Here is a 22685-nt window from a genome sequence, read left to right as displayed (position 1 = left end):
CCAGTGCGAGTACATATGCACAAACACAAGTTTAGTTAATACTCATTAATGCCGATTGGCAAAGCAATATTTCTAGGTCAAGAATAAATATGAATTCATGTTAGTGTGAACACTAGGCATGTTAGTGAGAACCAGAGTAATTTACAGGAGACATTCTTGTCGATTATGAAAACGTTTATGGTGACTTTGTCAATTTTAAGATATTGTGCCGACTAGTATCTCAGACAGGGATATAGTGTATGTACATTAATAGGGATGAGTGTATGTGCGTGTACATAAGCATCTACTTGTTTCTTTGTTCCGCTATCTGATATGGTAGAACCCGATCCATATTTGGATCGTGTGGAAAGAAATGTGAGCATCTATATTATACTGTGTTAAAAAACACATGAGTAATTTCGAAAAACTTATCATAAGGAAAAGTAATTTCAGAAAACAAAGAAAACATCAAGAGAGCTCCTAATCTGTGCTTATAACGGAGATTGAAGATGCAATGTTCGTGGGGAGCCTATGTGGGCCGCGGCCCAGTAAGCTGGCTCGCTTGCTTGCTTGGCCCAGTATGCTAAGGGCTGGTTATTTGTCATGAACGCTGTTTCTTTGGTGTGAAGGTGGATGTGACAAAACCCCTCAAGAACGCTATTTCTTTGGTGGTGAAGAAGAAGGATACCATCCATAGGGAGATTTACAGGGTGAAGTATGAACGTCTCCCTGACTGGTGTGCCGTCTGTGGTTACATCGGTCACATGTTCAAAGAGTGTGGAGATGGAGTCCATGATCCAAAAGCACTGGTCTTTAAAGATCTGAAAGCATCATGGTTTAAAGGCCCGGGGAGTGGCCCAGGTGAAGGAAGAGGAAATTATGAAAGCAATGGCGCGAGGGGTGGCCAAGGAGGAGGCCGTGGCCCAGGTCGAGCAGGCAGAGGACGTGGTCGAGCAAACAATCATTGCATGACAACCCCTTGAGAGAATGATGGATCGCATGTGGATATAACCATGGAGGAGGGAGACAGAAACAGGAAGAGAGGTGCTGTATCGGCGGAACCAAAGGCACTACTGATGCTGCCATCACCTTCGGACAGCTCAAACATCCCTGTACCGCAACCGGCCACGGAACTCCCACCTAGCCCGCAGTCAAAGCAGGAGGCAAAAAGGAACAAGACCAGCACAGTAACTAGCAAGAAGAACAACGGGAAGAACACAACTCTGTTAAAGAACAATGATGCGCATTTGGCGGGCCTCCCAGGGGGGTCGCGCCTAGCGCAATGAGTCTTCTCTATTGGAAATGTCGTGGGGCTGGCAAACCTGCGGCGGTTCGAGAGCTTCGTGAGCTAACAAAGCAATATGCCCCCTCTGTAGTATGCATTCTTGAGACTCAGATAGAGGGTACTAGAGTTGAGAATATGGCTGGTTCTTTAGGTTTCAATAAAAGTTTTGCTGTTAGTAGCTCGGAAAGAAGTGGTGGTCTAGGTATTTTCTGGAATGAAGAAATAAAGCTTGAGATTGTTGTCTATTCCCAGTATCATATTGATGCAGTTATCGATGAACTTGTAGATGTTAAAACAAGAGTAACGTTTGTCTATGGGGAAGCACAGGTCAATGAAAGATATAAAACATGGGATATGCTTAGGGGAATTGTTGGCTCAAACGACATACCCTGGCTAGCCCTAGGTGACTTCAACGAGGTGCTGCATTCTCACGAACATGTTGGAGTAGGGGCAAGAAGCCAAGCACAAATGGAAGCTTTCAGAGACGCTCTCGACACGTGTGGTTTATCCGATATTGGATACACTGGTACGGATTGGACTTTTGAGAAGAAGGTGTCAGGCGGGACTTACACACGGGTGAGATTGGATCGAGGTGTTGCTAACCCAGCTTGGTCAATAGCCTTCCCATCAGCTAGGTTGGAGCATGGTACAGCGGCGTCTAGCGATCACGCCCCGCTCTTTGTAAGCTACGTGCATGAAGCATGCATACAGGCCTCGCGTTCCTTTAAATATGAAGTAGCATGGGAGCGGGACCCGGAGCTGTCGCCGGTGGTCCAGCAGGCTTGGCAGAGGAGCTCTGGAGATTCGGTTTCGAGCATATGTGACAAACTTCAATCACTATCGCATGATTTGGGCCAGTGGGACCGAAACCATTTTAGAAATGTGCGCCGCGACATTCAGCGCTTGAAGACAGAGCTACAGGAGCTTCGCGTGATCCAAAGTAGATCCGGTCCAAGTCATTTGGAGATTAAAATAATTGATAGGCTAACTGAGCTTTATCAGAGAGAGGAGATCTTATGGAGACAACGCGCCAGACTGGAGTGGTTGATGCACGGCGACAAGAACACGTATTTTTTCCACCTTAGGGAAAGTCGAAGAAGAAGGAAAAACCAAATAAAATCACTCTAGAGACCGGATGGCCAGATTATAGAGAACGTCATAGAGATGGAGAACATGACCACAACTTTTTATCAAAATCTCTATACATCTGAGGGGGTACATGATATGGAGCAGGTGCTTGACACAGTTCCAACAAAAGTAACACCGGCCATGAATGACATGTTAAATGCTCCATACACACAACAGGAGGTGAAAATGGCCTTGTTTCAGATGTACCCAATGAAAGCACCCGGTCCTGATGGATATCCAGCGCACTTTTTTCAGCACCACTGGGACACATGCGGTGACGAGGTTACAGAGGCGGTTTTGAGGATAGTTGAGGGCACGGAGTCGGCCGAATGCATAAATGACACGATTTTTGGTACTCATACCAAAGGTAAAAAAACCTACCCTACTGTCCCAATTTCGCCCAATCAGCTTGTGTAATGTCTTGTACAAGATTGCCTCTAAGGTGATATCTAACAAACTTAAGGTAGTTTTACCTGACATAATCTCAGAGGAGCAATCAGCTTTTGTTTTGTCCCAGGCAGGTTGATTTCAGACAACATTATCACAGCCTATGAGTGTCTACACTTTATGAAAAGGAACAAGGCCAAGAAAAATCAGTCGTGTGCACTCAAACTTGACATGATGAAAGCATATGATAGGGTTGAATGGTCTTACCTAAGGGCAATAATGATAAAGGTGGGTTTCACAAACCGTTGGGTTGATACTGTGATGAGCTTGGTAACCACAGTCATGTTTTCTGTTTTGTTGAATGGGAAGAAACTACAACAATTTATTCCTTCAAGAGGCATCAGACAAGGGGACCCGATCTCTCCATACTTGTCCTTGCTGGCAGCAGAGGGCCTTTTGTGCCTGTTAAAATCAAAAAGTGAGTCATCCAACCTGCATGGACAGCCTTCGGCGCCACCGGTAAGCCATCTCCTATTTGCCGATGACAGCCTGCTGTTCTTCAAGGCTAACAGTGTGGGAGCAACCGAGGTGCACCATGTACTGGACACTTACTGTCGAGCGACGGGGCAGCGTATCAACTACTCCAAATCTTCAATCTATTTTCGTAAGGGGGTGCCTAAGTCGGTTAGACAAGAAATCAAGGAAACACTTAACGTTCCCAATGAAACTCTTAACGAGAAGTATCTGGGAATGCCGTCAGACATAGGGAGCTCAAAGAATGGAGCTTTCAAATATCTCAAGGATCGCCTCTGGAGCAAAGTACAAGGATGGATTGAGCGAACAATGTCACCGGCGGGTAAAGAAGTCCTTGTCAAATCTGTAGCGCAGGCAGTCCTAGTGTTCTCCATGTCATGTTTTAAACTTCCCAGAGGCTTGTGTGAACATTTGAACATGCTTATTCGGAAGTTTTGGTGGGGTGCGAAAGATGGAAAGAGGAAACCACATTGGGTTTCTTGGAAGACGATGACACAACCTAAGGGCATGGGAGGGCTCGGCTTCAAAGACTTTGAGCTTTTCAATCTTTCCATGCTTGCTAGGCAGGCGTGGCGCTTGCTGCAAGACTCGGAGTCGTTGAGTGCTCGAGTCCTGAAAAGTGTTTACTATCCAACCTCTGATATACTCCATGCCGATTTGGGGAATCACCCGAGCCAAGTCTGGCGGGCCATCATAGAGGGAAGAGATGTTTTGAAGCAAGGCTTGATAAAGAGGATTGGAAATGGAGAAAACACAAACATTTGGACGAAAAACTGGTTACCCAGGGAGGAGATGAAACGGCCCTATGGGAGTATCTCGCCAAACCCACCAGCCATGGTTTCCAACCTTATAACTAGATCGATAGCCTCTTGGGATAGACAGCTTGTCCAAGCTACATTCATGCCAATGGATGCTCAGGTCATATTGGGAATACCTGTATGCACTCGAAATATCACTGATTTTTGGGCATGGTTTCATGAGAAACACGGCACTTTCACTGTAAAATCGGCATACAATATGCTAGTAGCGACAAGAAACAGAAGAGAAGCATGGTTGGAGGAAGCACCGGGTTCTTCGAGTTCTAGGGCCGAGGAAGGGGCTTGGAAAACACTGTGGAAAACAGAGGTTCCGGGAAAGTTACGGATGTTCCTATGGAGATTGTCAAAGCACTCGCTTCTGACTAACGACGTTCGTGCCCACTGCCATATGGCTGACTCACCCCAGTGCGATCTATGTGGAGTTCAAGATTCCTAGCTCCATTCGCTTATTGAGTGCACGTCCTCGAGGAGTGTGTGGGCTCTCATCAATGAGGAGATCACGCATAAAATAATAGCCACATCTGAGCCGAAGGCAAAGCAATGGTTGTTCATGTTGATGGAACTGTTATCGCGTGACGAGTTCGCACTGGTCTCGGTGACACTATGGTCCATATGGCATGCAAGGCATAAGGCTATACATGAAGCTATCTTTCAGACCCCTCATGCGACCTACGGGTTCATCATGAGCTTCATAGCCGAGCTCGGAGTTGTCAAGGGGAAGATGCAGCAACCGGTAGGGAGAGGTATGCCTACAAATCAGGTTCCCACACACCCACGAAAACCACCAGCCGGTTTTTGCAAGATACATGTGGATGGAGGAGTCTTGGGTACTCGAGTAGGTTCGGTTGTGGCAGTGTGCAGAGATGAACACGGGAATTTTATGGGGAGCTCAACTCTTGTTGTGCAAGGAGTAACAGATCCACCGTCTTTAGAAGCAATGGCTTGTTGAGAAGCTTTGGCGCTAGCAGAAGATTTGGGGATCCAGAACTTTGTGGTGGCCTCCGACTGTCAGCAGGTGGTCTCGGACATCAACAGAAGAACCAGGGGAGCTTATGGAGCAATTGTTAGTGAGATAAACCTTAGATCATCTTCTTTTCTTTGCACTTTTGTTTTTGAGAGTCATGCTATCAATGTAGAAGCACATCGTCTAGCCAAGTTTTCTTTTTCAAGAGGCCCGGGACGCCACGTTTGGTTTGGCGTACCCCATGACCTCAGATGTATCCCACAACATGTGGACTTTCATGAATAAACTTGGCTTTTACCCCTCAAAAAAAGACTCTCGTCGGAGCAGGAGTTAACCACGTTGATTATCACTCTCTAGGCCGTTACTCAAAAAAATCACTCTCTAGGCCATTTGGTTTGAACGGTGAAAAGTTATTCACGATGGAATTCTGCACACTCTTTTTGCAACTTCAACAGCCGACCCAAAAGAACGCTCAATTTGTTCGATTTTTGTCCGTTTGAGTTGGCTGAGCGGACGCCTGTGTCGGTTTTAGGTTTAGGTTGGCACATGCACCCGACAGGCCTGGCACATTTTTTTGCGCGCGGACTTAAAAAGTAACCCAACATTTAGAAGTTCAAACAACCATCATTAAACATTAAAACTTTGGCCGAGGTCCATTGAAACTTAATTTAACATAAAAAAAACTTCACCTCCCCGCGCACTATCCTAGGCGTCATCATCCTCTGCCGGGCCGGTGAGGCCGATGAGCTCCGGCACCGGACCAGCCCAGGGGAATGCCACCTCCCAGGCCCGGGCCATGTGGCCCTGAAGTGCCGGCTGCACCGCCGGCTAGTCTGTTCCGCCGCGGGCACGACACTCCTCCTCCTCCTTGCGGCGCTCCTCCTCCTCCTCCTCACGCTCCATCTGCATGAGCTGCTCGCCGTCGGCGCGCTTGTCTGCCAGCGCGCGCTGCCTCCACTACTCGCGGTAAGCAGCCTCCTGCGCTGACGTCACACCGAGCCAGACCAAGGGGCGGACCCACTCGCGCAGCTCCCCAGTCCAGGCGTAGCGCTCGCTCAACTCCGTCAGCGGCGGTTCGGCCTTGGACGTTGGGGGAGGAAGCCTCGACGGGGACGGTGGCACCATGCAGTCGCTTGCCGCAGAGAGGGCAAGGGCCTCCGCCAGCCTCACCTGGTAGTCCGCCTCCTCCGCCTCGGCCTTGCGCCGCTCCTCCTCGAAGGAGGTCTGCATGGCCGCCGCCAACACCGCCAGGTAGGCAGCCTCCTCCTCCTCCAGCGTTGTTGCTCCTCGTGTTCGAGCGCAAACCAGACTTCCCAATCAAGAGAGTCCGGCACGTACTCCGGCATCTGACACTGCTCCGACGTGAGCAGCTCCCGCCACCTGTGCACCTCCTCGGCATGCGGCCGCTGCGACTACGGCACCGGCGGCAATGGAATCCGTTGCGGATACAGATGCCAGTCGTGCGGCAGCATCACGTATGGGAACAACTGCCTGTAGTGCCAATGCCACGGCGTCTGGTGCACCAGAATGTGTAGTCCCTGCCTGGCAGGGCGAGCAGGCGGCGGCGGCGACGGCGGAGGAAGCGCACGAGAGGAGGAAGCGCCGGGGGTGAGCTTCCCCTTGTTCTTGCCGGAACCACCGAAGAAGCCCATGGCTAGGGTTTGCTTTATCGCTGGCAAGGGAGCACGCGGCTAGATGTGGACAGGAAGCGGAAGTGAAAGTGGATGAGGTTGGCCCCCCGCACGCGTGGATTAAAAAAGGACGGCCTCCCGTAGCTTTCGGTCGCTAACACGTGGGCTCGCGGTAGGTGGCCGCGCTAAATATGACCGCGTGTGTTGGTTGGCCGGCCGACATGTGGGACCACGGCGGACACCGAGAGGACGCGGGGCGCGTCCACTTCGTGTCCGCGACGACGCATTTCAGGCCCAACGTGAGCGTGGACACGAAGCGGATACATTTTGGGTTTGGGGTGGCGCGTTGGACTGGCGTTTTTGTCCGTTTACGACCCAAACGAATATGGACGGACCAAATGGGTCCCCGGTTGGCTCTTACATATGGATTAAATTTTAAAAATGTTCTACTATTTTGACAAACAATTATTTCTGTGTCCACCTTAAAAACTCTCCTGTGCGAGTACATATGCACAACACAAGTTTAGTCAATACTCACTCATTAATGCCGATTGGCAAAGCAATATTTCTATGTCAAGAATAAATATGAATTCATGTTAGTGAGAACAAGAGTAATTTAGAGGAGACGTTCTCTGTCGATTATGAAGATGTCTATAGTGACTTCATCAATCTTAAGATGTTGTGTCGATTAGTATCTCAGAAAGAGGTAAGGTGTACATAAGCATGTAGTTGTTTCTTTGTTCCGCTGTCTGATATAGTAGAACCCTATCCATATTTCGATCGTATGGAAACAAATGTAAGCATCTACATTGTACTGTGTTAAAAAAAACACAAGTAATTTCAAAAAACTTTTTGCAAGAAACTAATTTCAAAACAAAGACAAGATCAGGAGAGCTCCTAATCTCCACTTTTTTTTTGAGGTTTTCCTAATCTCCACTTATAGCGGGGATTGGAGATGCAATGTTAGTGGGGAGCCTATGTGGGCCGCGACCCAGCAAGCTGGCTCGCTTGCTCGCTTGGCCCAGTATGCTAAGGGCTGGTTATTTGCCATGAGTGATTCTCTAACACAGCAGGAGTTTGCCATGTTGATTACCACTCTCTGGGCCATCTATTTGCACGCCAGAATGTTTTTCACGAAGGAATTCTGCCGACTCCTTTTGCAACACATGCATTCATAAACAGGTTCCTTGCTGATCTTCACTGCCTAGCTAAACCGGCTCCCAGAGTACACGGACCAGCCCCGCCTTTACCAAATGGCTGGATACCATCGCATGAGGGCCACGCGAAGATGAATGTTCATGTCACGGTAGCAAGATCGGGATGCTTTTGTGTTGTTGGACCAATCTGTTGCGACGAATCAGGTAACTTTCAAGGAGCATCAATAGTCGTAGTCAGAAATATTGGAGATCCAGAGGGACTTGAGGTATTGGCGATCAGAGAAGCTCTTGCCCTAACAAATGATCTATATATTCACAAAGTGTTGGTTGCATCTGACTGTATAGCGGCGGTGGAGGCGATAAGAAAGGGGTCCTCATCTTCATACGGGGAAGTGGTGCTCGAAATTAATCCGTCATCTAGGGCTTTTATTTCTTGTATTTTCTTACATGAGTTTAGAACCTCGAATATCAAGGCCCATAAACTTGCAAAGCATGTTTTAACGCTAGGGACCGGTCGCCATGTTTAGTTAGGCCACCCTCGAGATCTTTGTTTCGTCCCTGAAACCATCTGACGGATGAATAAAAGATGTGCAAGTTTGCCTCAAATTTTTTTGCTCTCTCGGAAGTGCTCGCTCGGGCTCGACCCTGCACCGTTTTTTTAGCTCATCTGCTATCTAACACAAAAAACGGCTAACCGTTGACTTAAAAGTCATGAATTTGAAAAAACAATGTTGGTTTAAGAAAATGTTCATGAATTTAAAAGAAAGTTCATGAATTTAAAATTTTCCCATGTGTTCATTAAAGTTGGCAAACACACAAAAAAGTTTTTGAATTTGAAAAAAGTTCACGCATCACAAAAAATTGCGGATTTGAAAAATGTTCACGAATTTGAAAACAAATTGTGCATCTAGAAAATGTTCATAGATTTGGAAAAAGTTTGTGCATCTGAAAAAGTTAGCGCACCTAAAAAAGTTCGTTGTTCTAAAAAAGTTTCCGGACTTAACAAAAGTTCATGAATTTCTTTTAAAAAAAGTTGCGGATATGAAAATTGTTCACACCTCTAAAAAATGTTTGTGAATATGAAAACATTGCACGGATCTGAAAAAAGTTCACAATTTGAAAATGTGCTAATCTGAATAAAGTTCATGGATTTGAAAAAAAGTTCATGAATTTGAAAAATGTGCATGAATTTGGAAAAAGTTTGCACATCTAAAAAAAGTTTTTGAGTTTGAAAAATATTTCGCATTTGAAAACAGTTCATGGATTTGAAAGATGTTTATGGATTTATAAAAATTTCATGGATTTTGAAAATAAAATCCTGGTTATAAAAAATCACAATTTTGATAAATTTGTCATGGGTTTTGAAAACGAATCGCATAATTGAACAAAAAGTTTGTGAATTCGGAAAAAGTTCACGGGTTTGAAAAATAATTTAATGAACTTGAATAAAAGTTCACAAATTTGAAAAAGTTAAGGTCATATTTTTAATGAAAACAAATTAAAAAATGAGATGAAAGAAACAAGAAAAAGAGAAAGGAAGAATGGAAAAAAAGGAAACAAAACCCAGGTTAAAACAGCAGGAAATGGAAAAATAACGGGCCGAAAGATTCTAGAAGCTTCCTAAAATCAAGCCTGGAAGCTTTCGGAAGATTTTCAAAATCACAGGCTAGGCTACCGATGGGATCGACATAATTGCACGCTAAGCTCACGCTAGGTGGGCCAGTTTGTTAATAAACGAAGCCATGGAGGGGGTGTGCGTGCGAAATCACTAATTAAGGAGTACTCATTGCAAAGATCACTCTAATTCCTCTAGTTGCGACAAGTGGCGTACATGCATCGCGTCACTTGTCGCAACGTGAGAGTTTTCTTTTTTTCATAGATCTGTTTATTCAAAATATTTTATCTCTCAAACCATGCGTCCAAATCTCGAACCGTTTTCACTGTTGGATTCCTCGCGTCGAGATCAAAACTAGATCCCATGTTCATAGGTTTTGACAAACTATTTTTTCACGAAAAAAACAGGACGAAAAAACTGAAACGGGAGCACAGATTTTTTTCCCTTTTCGAAAGAGACACCCCGTACCTCTCATGAAATCACAATTGTGCCTCTCACAGAAGTAAAACCGTGACTCTCGTGAAAGAAAAAAAAACAAAAAACATGTTTTTTTCCGTTTCTGAGAGGCACGGCCGTGACTCTCGCGAAAACACATCTGTGCCTTTCGCGGAAGCAAAACCTTGACTCCCGCGAAAGAAAAAAAAACAAAAAAATGCGTTTTTTTCATTTTCGAGAAGCACGTTCGTGACTCTCGCGAAAGCAAAACCGTGAATCTCATGAAAGAAAAAACATGTTTTTTCGCGCAAAATATTTTTTTCAAAAAACATTTATGATTGAAAGGCTAAGAAAGATCGGTGGAAACCAAAACGTCGAAAAAAATAAAAAAAACCCATTTAAAAAGCTGAAAACGCGTACGGAAAAATTAAAAAAAATCGAAGATAGCGCCCAGAGCACGACACGTGGCGAATGACTGAAAGCGCGCCAAATAACGCTGATCATTGTGAGGCTTCCGAAGAAGTGCTCGTTAACTAATTACTCCCATGTGTGTGCCGAGTAGGAAAATGCACTATATATTCGGTGCTATAAACACCGAATAGAATTCAGGGTGGACGCTCGTGGGCGTCAAAACGTCGTGCCTTCGCTGAAGGCGCTCACAGTTGGGCCGTCCACGTAGGCGTTATAGTTTTCCTGTTTCGTTTTTTCTGTTTTCTTTTTCGTTTCTTTTCTTTCTTCCTTTTTCTTTTTATTTTATTTTATATTTTTTAAAATATTTGTTCTAAAAGTTCAAATACTGTACGGAATACCAAAAAATGGTCTCATTTTCAAAATTTGTTCACAATTTTTGTGTATTATACAAAAAGTTCAACGTGTATTGCAAAACTGGGCATCGTACAAATGTAAACTTATCATAAGAAAATGTTCATTATGTATTATAAAATGTTCAGCGTATATCACAAAAATGTTCAACATGTATTTAAAATTTTTTCAGTGTATATCACAAAAATAATTAATTTGTATTTAAAAATTGTTCAGAGTATATTACAAAATTGTTCAATCTATATTTAAAAATTGTTCAGCGTATATGAAAATTTGTTCATGTTTTTCAATTTTTGTTCACCTTTTCAAAATTTATTCGTGTTTTAAAGGTTTTGTTGAAAGATTGAAACTGTGCACATTTTCAAACATCATTCGCATTTTCCAAGAAATGTTGCAAAAAAAACCGGATTTGCCACTGTGGCTGGATACTTAAAAGTTAGCGCTGCTGTTTAGATTGCAGCAGTTGCTAGCTCGAGTGGCCAAGAACCGTAGTTTTGTGGTAGGTGGTTAGTTCGTGTCTGCACTACGGCTTAGTTTTTTTGTGTGGGGTTTTTCATTCGTTGCCTGCGAATGGCCGGCCCGTTTGCGCGAACTTAGCAAACCCTACGCGGAAGCTGCCCCGTTTGACACGAACGAGCGTCAAACAGGAGCTCTCAGAATTCAGCAACATCAGCTCTCCCTAAAAAACAGCATCTGTGTTTGGTTGGCCCAAATCATATATTTTTGTTTCCTTGCATGGTGCCAAGAGCGAGAAAGTAGCCCATGTTGGTTGGGCCGACGAGAGACTCCCCAATCGACGTGTCATCCTAATGATATGTATCTTTGCTAATTTTTTTTGCAAATGATATGTATCGATCTATGAAATAACGAAATCACTAGTTAAAGATTACCCCTTCTAAAGGTACTCCGTCTTATCAGGCGCTGACAAGTGACGCATCTTGTCACAACCTACGAGTTTTTCCTTTTTCACAGATCCATTTTTTTCAAAATATTTTATCTCATAAGCCGTTCGTCCAAATCTCGAACCAATTTCACCGTTAAATTTCTCAGGTCAAGATTTGTATCCCATGTTAATAGGTTTCGACGAACTTTTTCATGAAAAAACCCGAAAAAACAATACAATAAAAATAAAAGCGAAAACTAAAAAATGGAGCCAGAAGCACGTTTTTTATTTCACGTGGAAAAGAAAAAATTTCCCCTTTCCAAGAAACACAACTATGCTGCTCGCGGAAGCAAACCTATGCTTCTTCTTGAAGCATAATTTTTTTTCCGAGAAGCATTGTGCTTCTCGGAAAGGTAAAAAGTTTGTGCATCCACAAGAAGCAGATTTGCTTCTCATGGGTGCACGGACTTTTTACTTTTCTGAAAGTTGTGTTTCTCGCGGAAGTAAATCTGTGCCTTTTCGAGTGGCAAAATGTGCTTCTCGTGGAAGTACATATTTTTTCTCTTTCTGAGAAGCACAGCAGCGCATCTCGTTGAAGCAAATCTGTATTTCTTGTGGAAGTACATATTTTTCCTTTTTTGAGAAGCATAGAAAAATCAACTTTGTTTTTAAAAACCTAGGAAAAATCAGATGAAAACCGAAAAGCCGACCCTCCCTCCCCCCCCCCCCCCCCCCCTCCCCCTCGAAAAATCTCCATCAAAAACCCGAGAATGCATATAGAAAAATAAATAAAATTTAGAGAAAGTGTCCAGCACGCAACATGTGATGGCTGTTGTATTCTTCACTTTTGCGTAGTCCCAAGGTACCAAACGTGACTCTGAAGGTCCCCCACAAGGGGTAACCTCCACTTAGCCGCTCTCATTTTTTGAGAAAAACTTAGCTTTTTTGAGAAAAACTTAGCTGCTCTCATGCAGTACATATCATGTCGACCGCTTGCTACGATCTGTTATTAGGGCCAGCCCATTAACAAATGAAAGCGAACCGTCCCAGCAAAGCAAACGCTATGACCGATATAAGTCCGTGGCCAATTTGGGAACTGTCCAGAAGGCGTTTGCACTGTTTTTATTCTACTAGATTTTTTGTTTCTTTATTATTTTTGTTCTTTCTCAAAATTTTGCACAGTAGAATTTTAAAATCATGTTAACTTTGTCGAAAATGATGAAATTTTAAAATATGTGAGTTCTTTTAAAGTTTAGAATTTAGAAAAGGAAAAAAAATTCAAAACCTAATAGAATTTAGAAAAGTTTGGATTTTTTTTAAAGTTTGGATTTTTTAAATGGGAACATTTTTTGAAATTCCAAGACAGAATCTGAAAACGCGAATATATTTTGAAAAATGTGAAAACTAGAACATTTTTTGAAATTTGTGAACAAAAAATTGAAACTGAGACTTTCGAAACTCCTGAAAAAATGAAAATATGCACATTTTTAAAATTTGCGAACAATTTTAGGAAACGGGAACATGTTTTGAACTACCCGAACATTTTTTGAAATTTGTGAACAAAAAATTGAAACTGGACAATTTCGAAACTCCTAAAAATGAAAATGTGCACATTTTTTAAATTTGCGATTAATTTTTGAAAGGGGAACATGTTTCGAACTGCCCGAAATTTTTTGAAATTTGTGAACAAAACTTTGAGACTAAACAATTTCAAAACTAAAAAAATGAAAATGTGCACATTTTTTGAAACATATTTGAAATTTTTTAAAAAATGGGAAGCATTTTCTAATTCATGAACAAAAATTTACAACACGAACACTTGTTGAATTTTTGAACAAATTTTGAAAACGGGAACAGATTTCTTAAACCCAACATTTTTTAGTTTGTGAATGAAATTTAAAAAGACGAACACTTTTTGAAAATAATGGAACAATTTTTGAAATTCAAAACTTTTATGAAATTTCTGAACAAAAATTTGGAAAATGGAACATTTTCTAAAGAAAAAAAGAACAGAATCTGAAATTTTCACTTCTAAAACATTCGTTCAAAATTGAAAAAAATAAAAAAAAGAGTAAGAAGAAAGAAAAAAGACAGAAAAAGAAAGAGAAAAAAGGGAAAAGGAAAGGAAAATAAAAAATAAAAACAAAAAAGAAATATAAAAAGAAAATTCAATTCAGGAACTTTCTAGAAGGTTCCCAAAAGCGGAAAAAACCGGTTAGGAACAAAGCGATCTATGGGGCAAAAAACGCAAAAACAATGCTTTGCGCGAGCCAGGATTCGAACTTCACACATAATGTTTGTGAATGAATCCTGCTAACTAGTCCCCCCTCTTTCCTTCCCCCTTGGGAATACATGGCAGGGGGCGCGGCCAGGGTAGGAGCCCTAGGGCCGGCCTTCCAGCTATGTGGTGTGCCAGGCTGCGTCCCCTCCCCCTCCCACCTATACATATGTGGGAGGGGGCGCCTAGCACACACCAAATCGATTGATAGCCGTGTGCGGCGCCCCCCCTCCAGCGTTTACACCCCGGTCATATTTTCGTAGTGCTTAGACGAAGCCCTGCGGAGATCACTTCACCATCACCGCCACCACGCCTTCGTGCTGACGGAACTCATCTACTACCTCGACGTCTTGCTGGATCGAGAAGACGAGGGACGTCACGTTTGCAGAACGCGGAAGTGTTGTACGTTCGGTACTAGATCGGTTGGATCGTGAAGAAAGTTCGACTACATCAACCGCGTTATGAAACGCTTCCGATTACGGTCTACGAGGGTACGTAGACACACTCTCCCCCTCGCTGCTATGCATCTCCATGGATAGATCATCGCGTGTGCGTAGTATTTTTTGTTTTCCATGCATCGTTTCCCAACAGTGGGATCAGAGTCAGGTCTATGTGTAGATGGTATGCACGAATAGAACATAAAGAGTTGTGGGTGGTGATAGTCATACTGCTTACCACCAACGTATTATTTTGATTCAGCGGTATTTTGGGATGAAGCGGCCCGGACCAACCTTACATGTCCATGCACATGAGACTGGTTCCACCGACTGACATGCAACTAGTTTTGCATAAAGGGTGCTGGCGGATGTCTGTTTCTCCTACTTTAGTTGAATCAAATTTGACTACGGACGGTCCTTAAAGAAGGTTAAAACAACAAACTTGATGAGTCACCATTGTGGTTTTATGCATAGGTAAGAACGGTTCTTGCTAGAAACCCGTAGCAGCCACGTAAAACTTGCAACAACAAAGTAGATGACGTCTAACTTGTTTTTGCAGAGTATGGTGTGATGTGATATGGTCAAGACATGATGTGATATACGTTATTGTATGAGATGATCATATTTTGTAAGATATCAGGTAACCAACATGAGCCTTATGGTTGACTCTTTATTATATGAAATGCAAACGCCAAATAATTGATTTACTTTATTGCTATGACTTAGCAATAGTTGTAGAAGCAATAGTGGGCGAGATGATCACGACACTACAATGGAGATCAAGGTGTCGAGCCGGTGATGATGGAGATCATGATGATACTTTGGAGATGGAGATTAAAAGCACAAAATGATGATGGCCATATCATGTCACATATTTTGATTGCATGTGATGTTTATCTTTTATGCATCTTATTTTGCTTAGAACGATAGTAGCATTATATGATGATCCCTTCACTAAATTTCAAGGTTAAAGTGTTCTCCGTGAGTATGCCGTTGCTACAGTTCATCGTTTCGAGAAACCACGTGATGATCGGGTGTGATAGGCTCTACGTTCACACACAACAGGTGTATGACAGTTCTACACATGTGGAATACTTGGGTTAAACTTGACGAGCCTGGCATGTACAGACATGGTCTCGGAACACTGGAGACTGAAAGGTCGAATGTGAATCATATATTAGATATGATCAACATAGAGATGTTCGCCATTGATGACTACCCCATCTCACGTGATGATCGGACATGGGTTAGTTGATTTGGATCACGCATCACTTAGATGACTTGAGGGATGTCTATTTAAGTGGGAGTTATTTAGTAATATGATTAATTGAACTTAATTTATCATGAACTTAGTCTTATAGTTTTGCATATCTATGTTGTAGATCAATGGCCCGAGCTACTGTTCCCCTGAATTTTAATGTGTTCCTAGAGAAAGCTAAGTTTAAATATGATGGTAGCAACTACACGGACTGGGTCCGTAACTTGAGCATTATCCTCATTGCTAAATAGAAGAATTATGTCCTTGATGCACCGCTAGGTGAAAGGCCTGCTGCAGGAGCAGAAGCCAATGTTTCGAACGTCTGGCAAGCTTGATCTGATGACTACTCGATAGTTCAGTGTGCCATGATTTACGGCTTAGAACCAGGACTTCAAAGACGTTTTGAATGTCATGGAGCATATGAGATGTTCCAAGAGTTGAATATAATATTTGAAGCAAATGCCCGGGTTGGGAGATATGAAGACTCCAACAAGTTCTATAGCTGCAAGATGGAGGAGAACAGTTATATCAGTGAACACATACTCAAAATGTCCGGGTATTATAATCACTTGACTCAGCTAGGAGTTGATCTTCCAATTGATTGTTTTATTGATAGAGTTCTTCAATCACTGCCACCAAGCTACAAAGGCTTCGTGATGAACTATAATATGCAAGGGATGAACAAAACAATTCCCGAGCTCTTCGCAATGCTTAAGGCCGCGGAGGTAGAAATCAGTAAGGAGCATCAAGTGTTGATGGTTAACAAGATCACTAGTTTCAAGAAAAAGGGCAAGGGAAAAAAGGGAACTTCAAGAAGAATGGCAAGCAAGTTGCCACTCCCGGGAAGAAGCCCAAAGCTGGACCTAAGCCTGAAACTTAGTGCTTCTACTGAAAAGGGACTGGCCACTGGAAGCGGAATTGCCCCCAAATACTTGGAAGATAAGAAGGATGGCAAAGTGAACAAAGGTATATTTGATATACATGTTATTTATGTGCACCTTACTAATGCTCATAGTAGCGCATGGGAATTTGATACTAGTTCGGTTGCTCATATTTGTAACTCGAAACATGAGCTACGGATTAAACGAAGATTGGCTAAGGACGAGGTGACGCTGGCATCGGAAATTGTTCCAAGGTCAATGTGATCACCGTCGGCACGCTGCCTCCACATCTACCTTTGGGATTAGTTTTAGACCTAAATAATTGTTATTTGGTGCCACCGTTGAGCATGAACATTATACCTGGATCTTGTTTAGTGAGAGACAGTTATTCATTTAAATCAGAGAATAATGATTGTTCTATTTATATGAGTAATATCTTTTATTGTCATGCACCCTAGAAGAGTGGTCTATTCTTGTTGAATCTCGATAGTAGTGATACACATATTCATAATATTGATGCCAAAAGATGCAAAGTTGATAATGATGGTGCAACATACTTGTGGCACTGCCGTTTAGATCATATTGGTATAAAGTGCATGAAGAAACTCCATGCTTATGGACTTTTGGAATCACTTGATACTTGCGAACCATGACTCATGGGCAAGATGACTAAAACTTTGTTTTCTGGAACAATGGAGCGAGCCAATGACATATTGGAAATAATACATACTGATGTACGCGGTCCAATGAGTGTTGAGGCATGCGGTGGGTATCGTTATTTTCTAACTTTAACAAATGATTTGAGAAGATATGGGTATATCTACTTAATGAAACACACGTCTCAGAATGAAGTAGAGAATCATCGTAACAAGAAAATAAAGTTTCTACGATCTGATCACGGAGGCGAATATTTGAGTTACGAGTTTGGCCTTCATTTAAATTTTTTTGGAATTGTTTCACAACTCACGCCACCTGGAACACCACAGCGTAATGGTGTGTCCGAATGTCGTAACCGTACTTTATTAGATATGGTGCGATCTATGATGTCTCTTACCGATTTACCACTATCATTTTGGGGTTATGCATTAGAGACAACTGCATTCACGTTAGATAGGGCACCGTCTAAATCTGTTGAGACGACACCGTATGAACTATGGTTTGACAAGAAACCTAAACTATCGTTTCTTACAGTTTTGGGTTGCGACACTTATGTCAAAAGGCTTCAGCCTGATAAGGTTGAACCCAAATCGGAGAAGTGTGTCTTCATAGGATACCCTAAGGAAAAAACTGGGTACACCTTCTACCATAGATCCGAAGGCAACATTTTTGTTGCCAAGAATGGAACATTTCTAGAGAAGGAATTTCTCTCGAAAGAAGAGAGTGGGAGGAAAGTGGAACTTGATGAGGTAATTGTACCTTCTCTCGAATTGGAGAGTAGCACATCAGAGAAATCCGTTCCCGTGATGCCTACACCAACTAGAGAGGAAGCTAATGATGATGATCATAAAACTTTAGAGCAAGTTACTACTGGACCTCGTAGGTCGAACAAAGCACGTTCCGCACTAGAGTGGTACGGTAATCCTGTCCTGGAAGTCATGTTACTACACCATGGCGAACCTACGAACTATGAAGAAGCTATGTTTGCCCAGATTCCGATAGATGGCTTGAGGCCATGAAATATGAGATAGGATCCATGTATGAGAACAAAATGTGGACTTTGGTGGACTTGCCCGATGATCGGCAAGCCATTCAGAATAAATAGATCTTCAAGAAGAAGACATATGCTGATGGTAATGTATGTTAGGGACAACAGTAATTTCAAAAAAAACCTACGCACACGCAAGATCTATCATGGTGATGCATAGCAATGATGGGGGAAGAGTGTTGTCCATGTACCCTCGTAGACCATAAGCGGAAGCGTGATGACAAAGCGGTTGATGTAGTCGCACGTCTTCACGATCCGACCGATCCTAGTACCGAAAGTACGACACCTTCGTGATTTGCACACGTTCGGCTCGGTGACGTCCCACAAACTCTCGATCCAGGTGAGTGTCGAGGGAGAGCTTCGTCAGCATAGCGGCGTTATGACGGTGATGATGAAGCTACCGGCACAGGGCTTCGCCTAAGCACTACGACGATATGGCCGAGGTGGATTATGGTGGAGGGGGCACCGCACACGGCTAAGGGATCAATGATCAACTTGTGTGTTCTAGGGTGCCTCCTACCGCCGTATATAAAGGAACAAGGGGAGAGGCCGGCCGGCCCTTGGGGCATGCCAGGAGAGGAGGAGTCCTCCTCCTAGTAGGAGTAGGACTCCCCTTTCCTAGTCCTACTAGGAGGAGGAAGGGGGAAGGAAGGAGAGGGAGAGAAGAGAAGGAAAGGGGGCGCCGCCCCCTCTTCCCCAGTCCAATTCGGACTAGAGGGGAGGGGGCGCGTGGCCCTGCCTTGGCCGGCCCTCTCTCTCCACTAAGGCCCAAGTGGCCCATTAGTTCCCCCGGGGGTTCCAATAACCCCATTACTCCGATAATTATCCGGTGACCTCCGGAACTCATCCGGTGTCCGAATATAGTCATCCAATATATCAATCTTTATGTCTCAACCATTTCGAGACTCCTCGTCATGTCCATGATCATATCCAGGACTCCGAACTATCTTTGGTTCATCAAAACACATAAACTCATAATACCGATCGTCACCGAATGTTAAGCGTGCGGACCCTACGGGTTCGAGAACTATGTAGACATGACCGAGACACGTCTCCGGTCAATAACCAATAGCGGAACCTGGATGTTCATATTGGCTCCCACATATTCTACGAAGATCTTTATCGGTCAAACCGCATAACGATATACGTTGTTCCCTTTGTCATCGGTATGTTACTTGCCCGCGATTCGATCGTCGGTATCTCAATACCTAGTTCAATCTCATTACCGGCAAGTCTCTTTACTCGTTCCGTAATGCATCATCCCGTAACTAACTCATTAGTCACATTGCGTACAAGGCTTATAGTGATGTGCATTACCGAGAGGGCCCAGAGATACCTCTCCGATACTCGGAGTGACAAATCCTAATCTCGATCTATGCCAACTCAACAAACACCATCGGAGACACCTGTAGAGCATCTTTATAGTCACCCAGTTACATTGTGACGTTTGATAGCACACTAAGTGTTCCTCCGGTATTCGGGAGTTGCATGATCTCATAGTCATAGGAGCATGTATAAGTTATGGAGAAAGGAATAGCAACAAACTAAACGATCATTGTGCTAAGCTAACGGATGGGTCAAGTCAATCACATCATTCTCTAATGATGTGATCCCGTTAATCAAATGACAACTCATGTCTATGGTTAGGAAACATAACCATCATTGATTCAACGAGCTAGTCTAATAGAGGCATACTAGTGACACTCTGTTTGTCTATGTATTCAGACATGTATTAAGTTTCTGGTTAATACAATTCTAGCATGAATAATAAACATTTATCATGATATAAGGAAATATAAATAACAACTTTATTATTGCCTCCAGGGCATATTTCCGTCAATGTCACCATCTACAAAGCTCGACTTGTCGCAAAAGGTTTTTGACAAGTTCAAGGGGTTGACTATGATGAGACCTTCTCACCCGTAACGATGCTTAAGTCAGTTCGAATCATGTTAGCAATTGCCGCATTTTATAATTATGAAATTTGGCAAATGGACGTCAAAACTGCATTCCTTAATGGATTTTTTAAAGAAGAGTTGTATATGATGCAACCAGAAGGTTTTATCGATCCTAAAGGTGCTAACAAAGTGTGCAAGCTCCATAGATCCATTTATGGACTAGTGCAAGCATTTCGGAGTTGGAATATACGCTTTGATGAGGTGATCAAAGCATATGGTTGTATACAAACTTTTGGTGAAGCCTGTATTTACAAGAAAATGAGTGAGAGCTCTGTAGCATTTCTAATATTATATGTGGATGACATATTGTTGATTGGAAATGATATAGAATTTCTGGATAGTATAAAAGGATACTTGAATAATAATTTTTCAATGAAAGATCTCGATGAAGCTGCTTATATATTGGGCATCAAGATCTATAGGGATAGATCAAGACACTTACACTACAAAAAAATACACTTCCATGATGATACGTGTTTGTCACAGTAGGTCACGTTTTCTGTCATGCATGTACATCCATGACGATTTTATGACAGAATCAAGATAGTCATACATGTGTTGTCGTAGAAGTGTTCCATGACATTACCAAAATTATCATCACGGAAGTGTCCACTTCCATGACGATAAATCGCGCGTCATAGAAGTGCTTTCGTCAAGGGTGACCGACACGTGGCATCGATCGTAACGACTCGCCGTTAAGCTATCGGGTCCGGTTTTGGATCCGATAACCCGTTAACAGCCCGGACCAATGGGGATTTTCCATGTGTAAAATTCTCATTGGCCGACGGAACCACGTGTCAGCTCCTCGTTGGGACAGATGTCATCCACTCATTGGACAGGAGGTGCCTATGATACGTCGACACATGGCACAACCCAATAGAGGCCCATTCCGGTGAAAAGGCCGGCCCAGCTAAAGGCCCACAATGTTTTTTCAGACACTAGTGGGCTGGCCCGTTAACAGCCTGCCATGTTTTCGGTCAAATTGAGGCCCATATAAGATCAGGCCCGTTTACAGCCTGCCGAGTTTTGGGCCAAATTACGACCCATATCGGATCAGGCCCGTTAACAGGCCACTGTACCTTTGGGCCCTTCTAAGACATGTTTGTATTTCATCCTGTTAAATGCCCGTTTACCAGTTCGGCCCGATAATAGTTTCGGCCTGTTAGCGGCCCGTGGAGTATCTGTGAAGTTGTCGGCCTGGTTTAACTTTAGGCCATTTAATGGCCCACGCAGAAACTGGGCTATTTCTTGTCCGAAGTAACTTTAGGCCTCTTAATGGCCCGTAGTCTTCGTGGATAAATTTCAGCCCAACTGGCCTATCGTCATATTAATGGCCCGTGTAACAGTTGGGCCTAATTACATCCCGTGTTGAATCCGGCCTGCTTACAGCCCATCTGATAATGGCCCGTGATACTTTTGGGCCTATGGCCTGTGTGGATACCGGCCTGCTTAAAGCCCAGTATTTTATTGGGCCAAACAGGCCCGAGATATATTTTGGCCTATTAACTGCTCATCCTATTTGGGCCCAACATGGGCCTTAGGCAGTTTCGGTCAGTATTGGCCAATGAATTTTTTGGCGCAATGCTAGCCCAATCTAGGTTTTAGCCTGTTAAAAGCCTATGGTATTCTCTGGCCTAGGTGGCCAGAACTTTACTCGGCCTATTAAAGGCGGAAAACTACTATAGATTTAGAACTGGTGATGGCCCATGTTTTGGCCCATATGAGTAACCGGCCGGCCTAAAGACCGACAACACTAAGATCCATTGAACCTTCCGGCCTAAATTACAGCATACCGACCAAAGAATAAACCTAGACTGTACAATAAAGAAATTACGGCATATTACATCCACTGGGAATCAAAGTTTGCTACCAGTGATAATAAAGCGCAACATGACCGTGGATTACATATACTGGGCATCAAAGGTCGCCACCAGTGCATATAAACGCGCCTGATACGTCTCCAATGTATCTATAATATTTTATTGCTCCATGCTATTATATTATCTATTTTGGATGTTAATGGGTTTTATTTTACACTTTTATATCATTTTTGGGACTAACCTACTAATCGGAGGCCCAGCCCAAATTGCTGTTTTTTTTGCCTATTTTAGGTTTTCGAAGAAAAGGAATATCAAATGGAGTCCAAACGGAATGAAACCTTCGGGAACGTGATTTTCTCAACAAATGTGATCCAGGAGACTTGGAGTGTGCGTTAAGAAACAACGGAGGAAGCCACGAGGCAGAGGGGCGCGCCCTCCACCCTCGTGGGCCCTCCGTTGCTCCACCGACGTACTTCTTCCTCCTATATATATCCACGTACCCCCAAACATCCAGGAGCACCACGGAAACCTAATTCCACCGCCACAACCTTCTGTACCCGAGAGATCCCATCTTGGGGCCTTTTCCGGAGCTCCACCGGAGGGGGCATCGATCACGGAGGGCATCTACATCAACTCCATGGCCTCTCTGGTGATGTGTGAGTAGTTTATTTCAGACCTCCGGGCCCATAGTTATTAGCTAGATGTCTTCT

Source organism: Triticum urartu, chromosome 3A (genome assembly GCF_056163025.1).
Source record: "Triticum urartu cultivar PI428250 chromosome 3A, HENAU_Tu73, whole genome shotgun sequence".
NCBI lineage: Eukaryota > Viridiplantae > Streptophyta > Magnoliopsida > Poales > Poaceae > Triticum > Triticum urartu.
The sequence above is the reverse complement of the archived record's forward strand: the minus strand, read 5'-3'. Positions refer to the sequence as shown.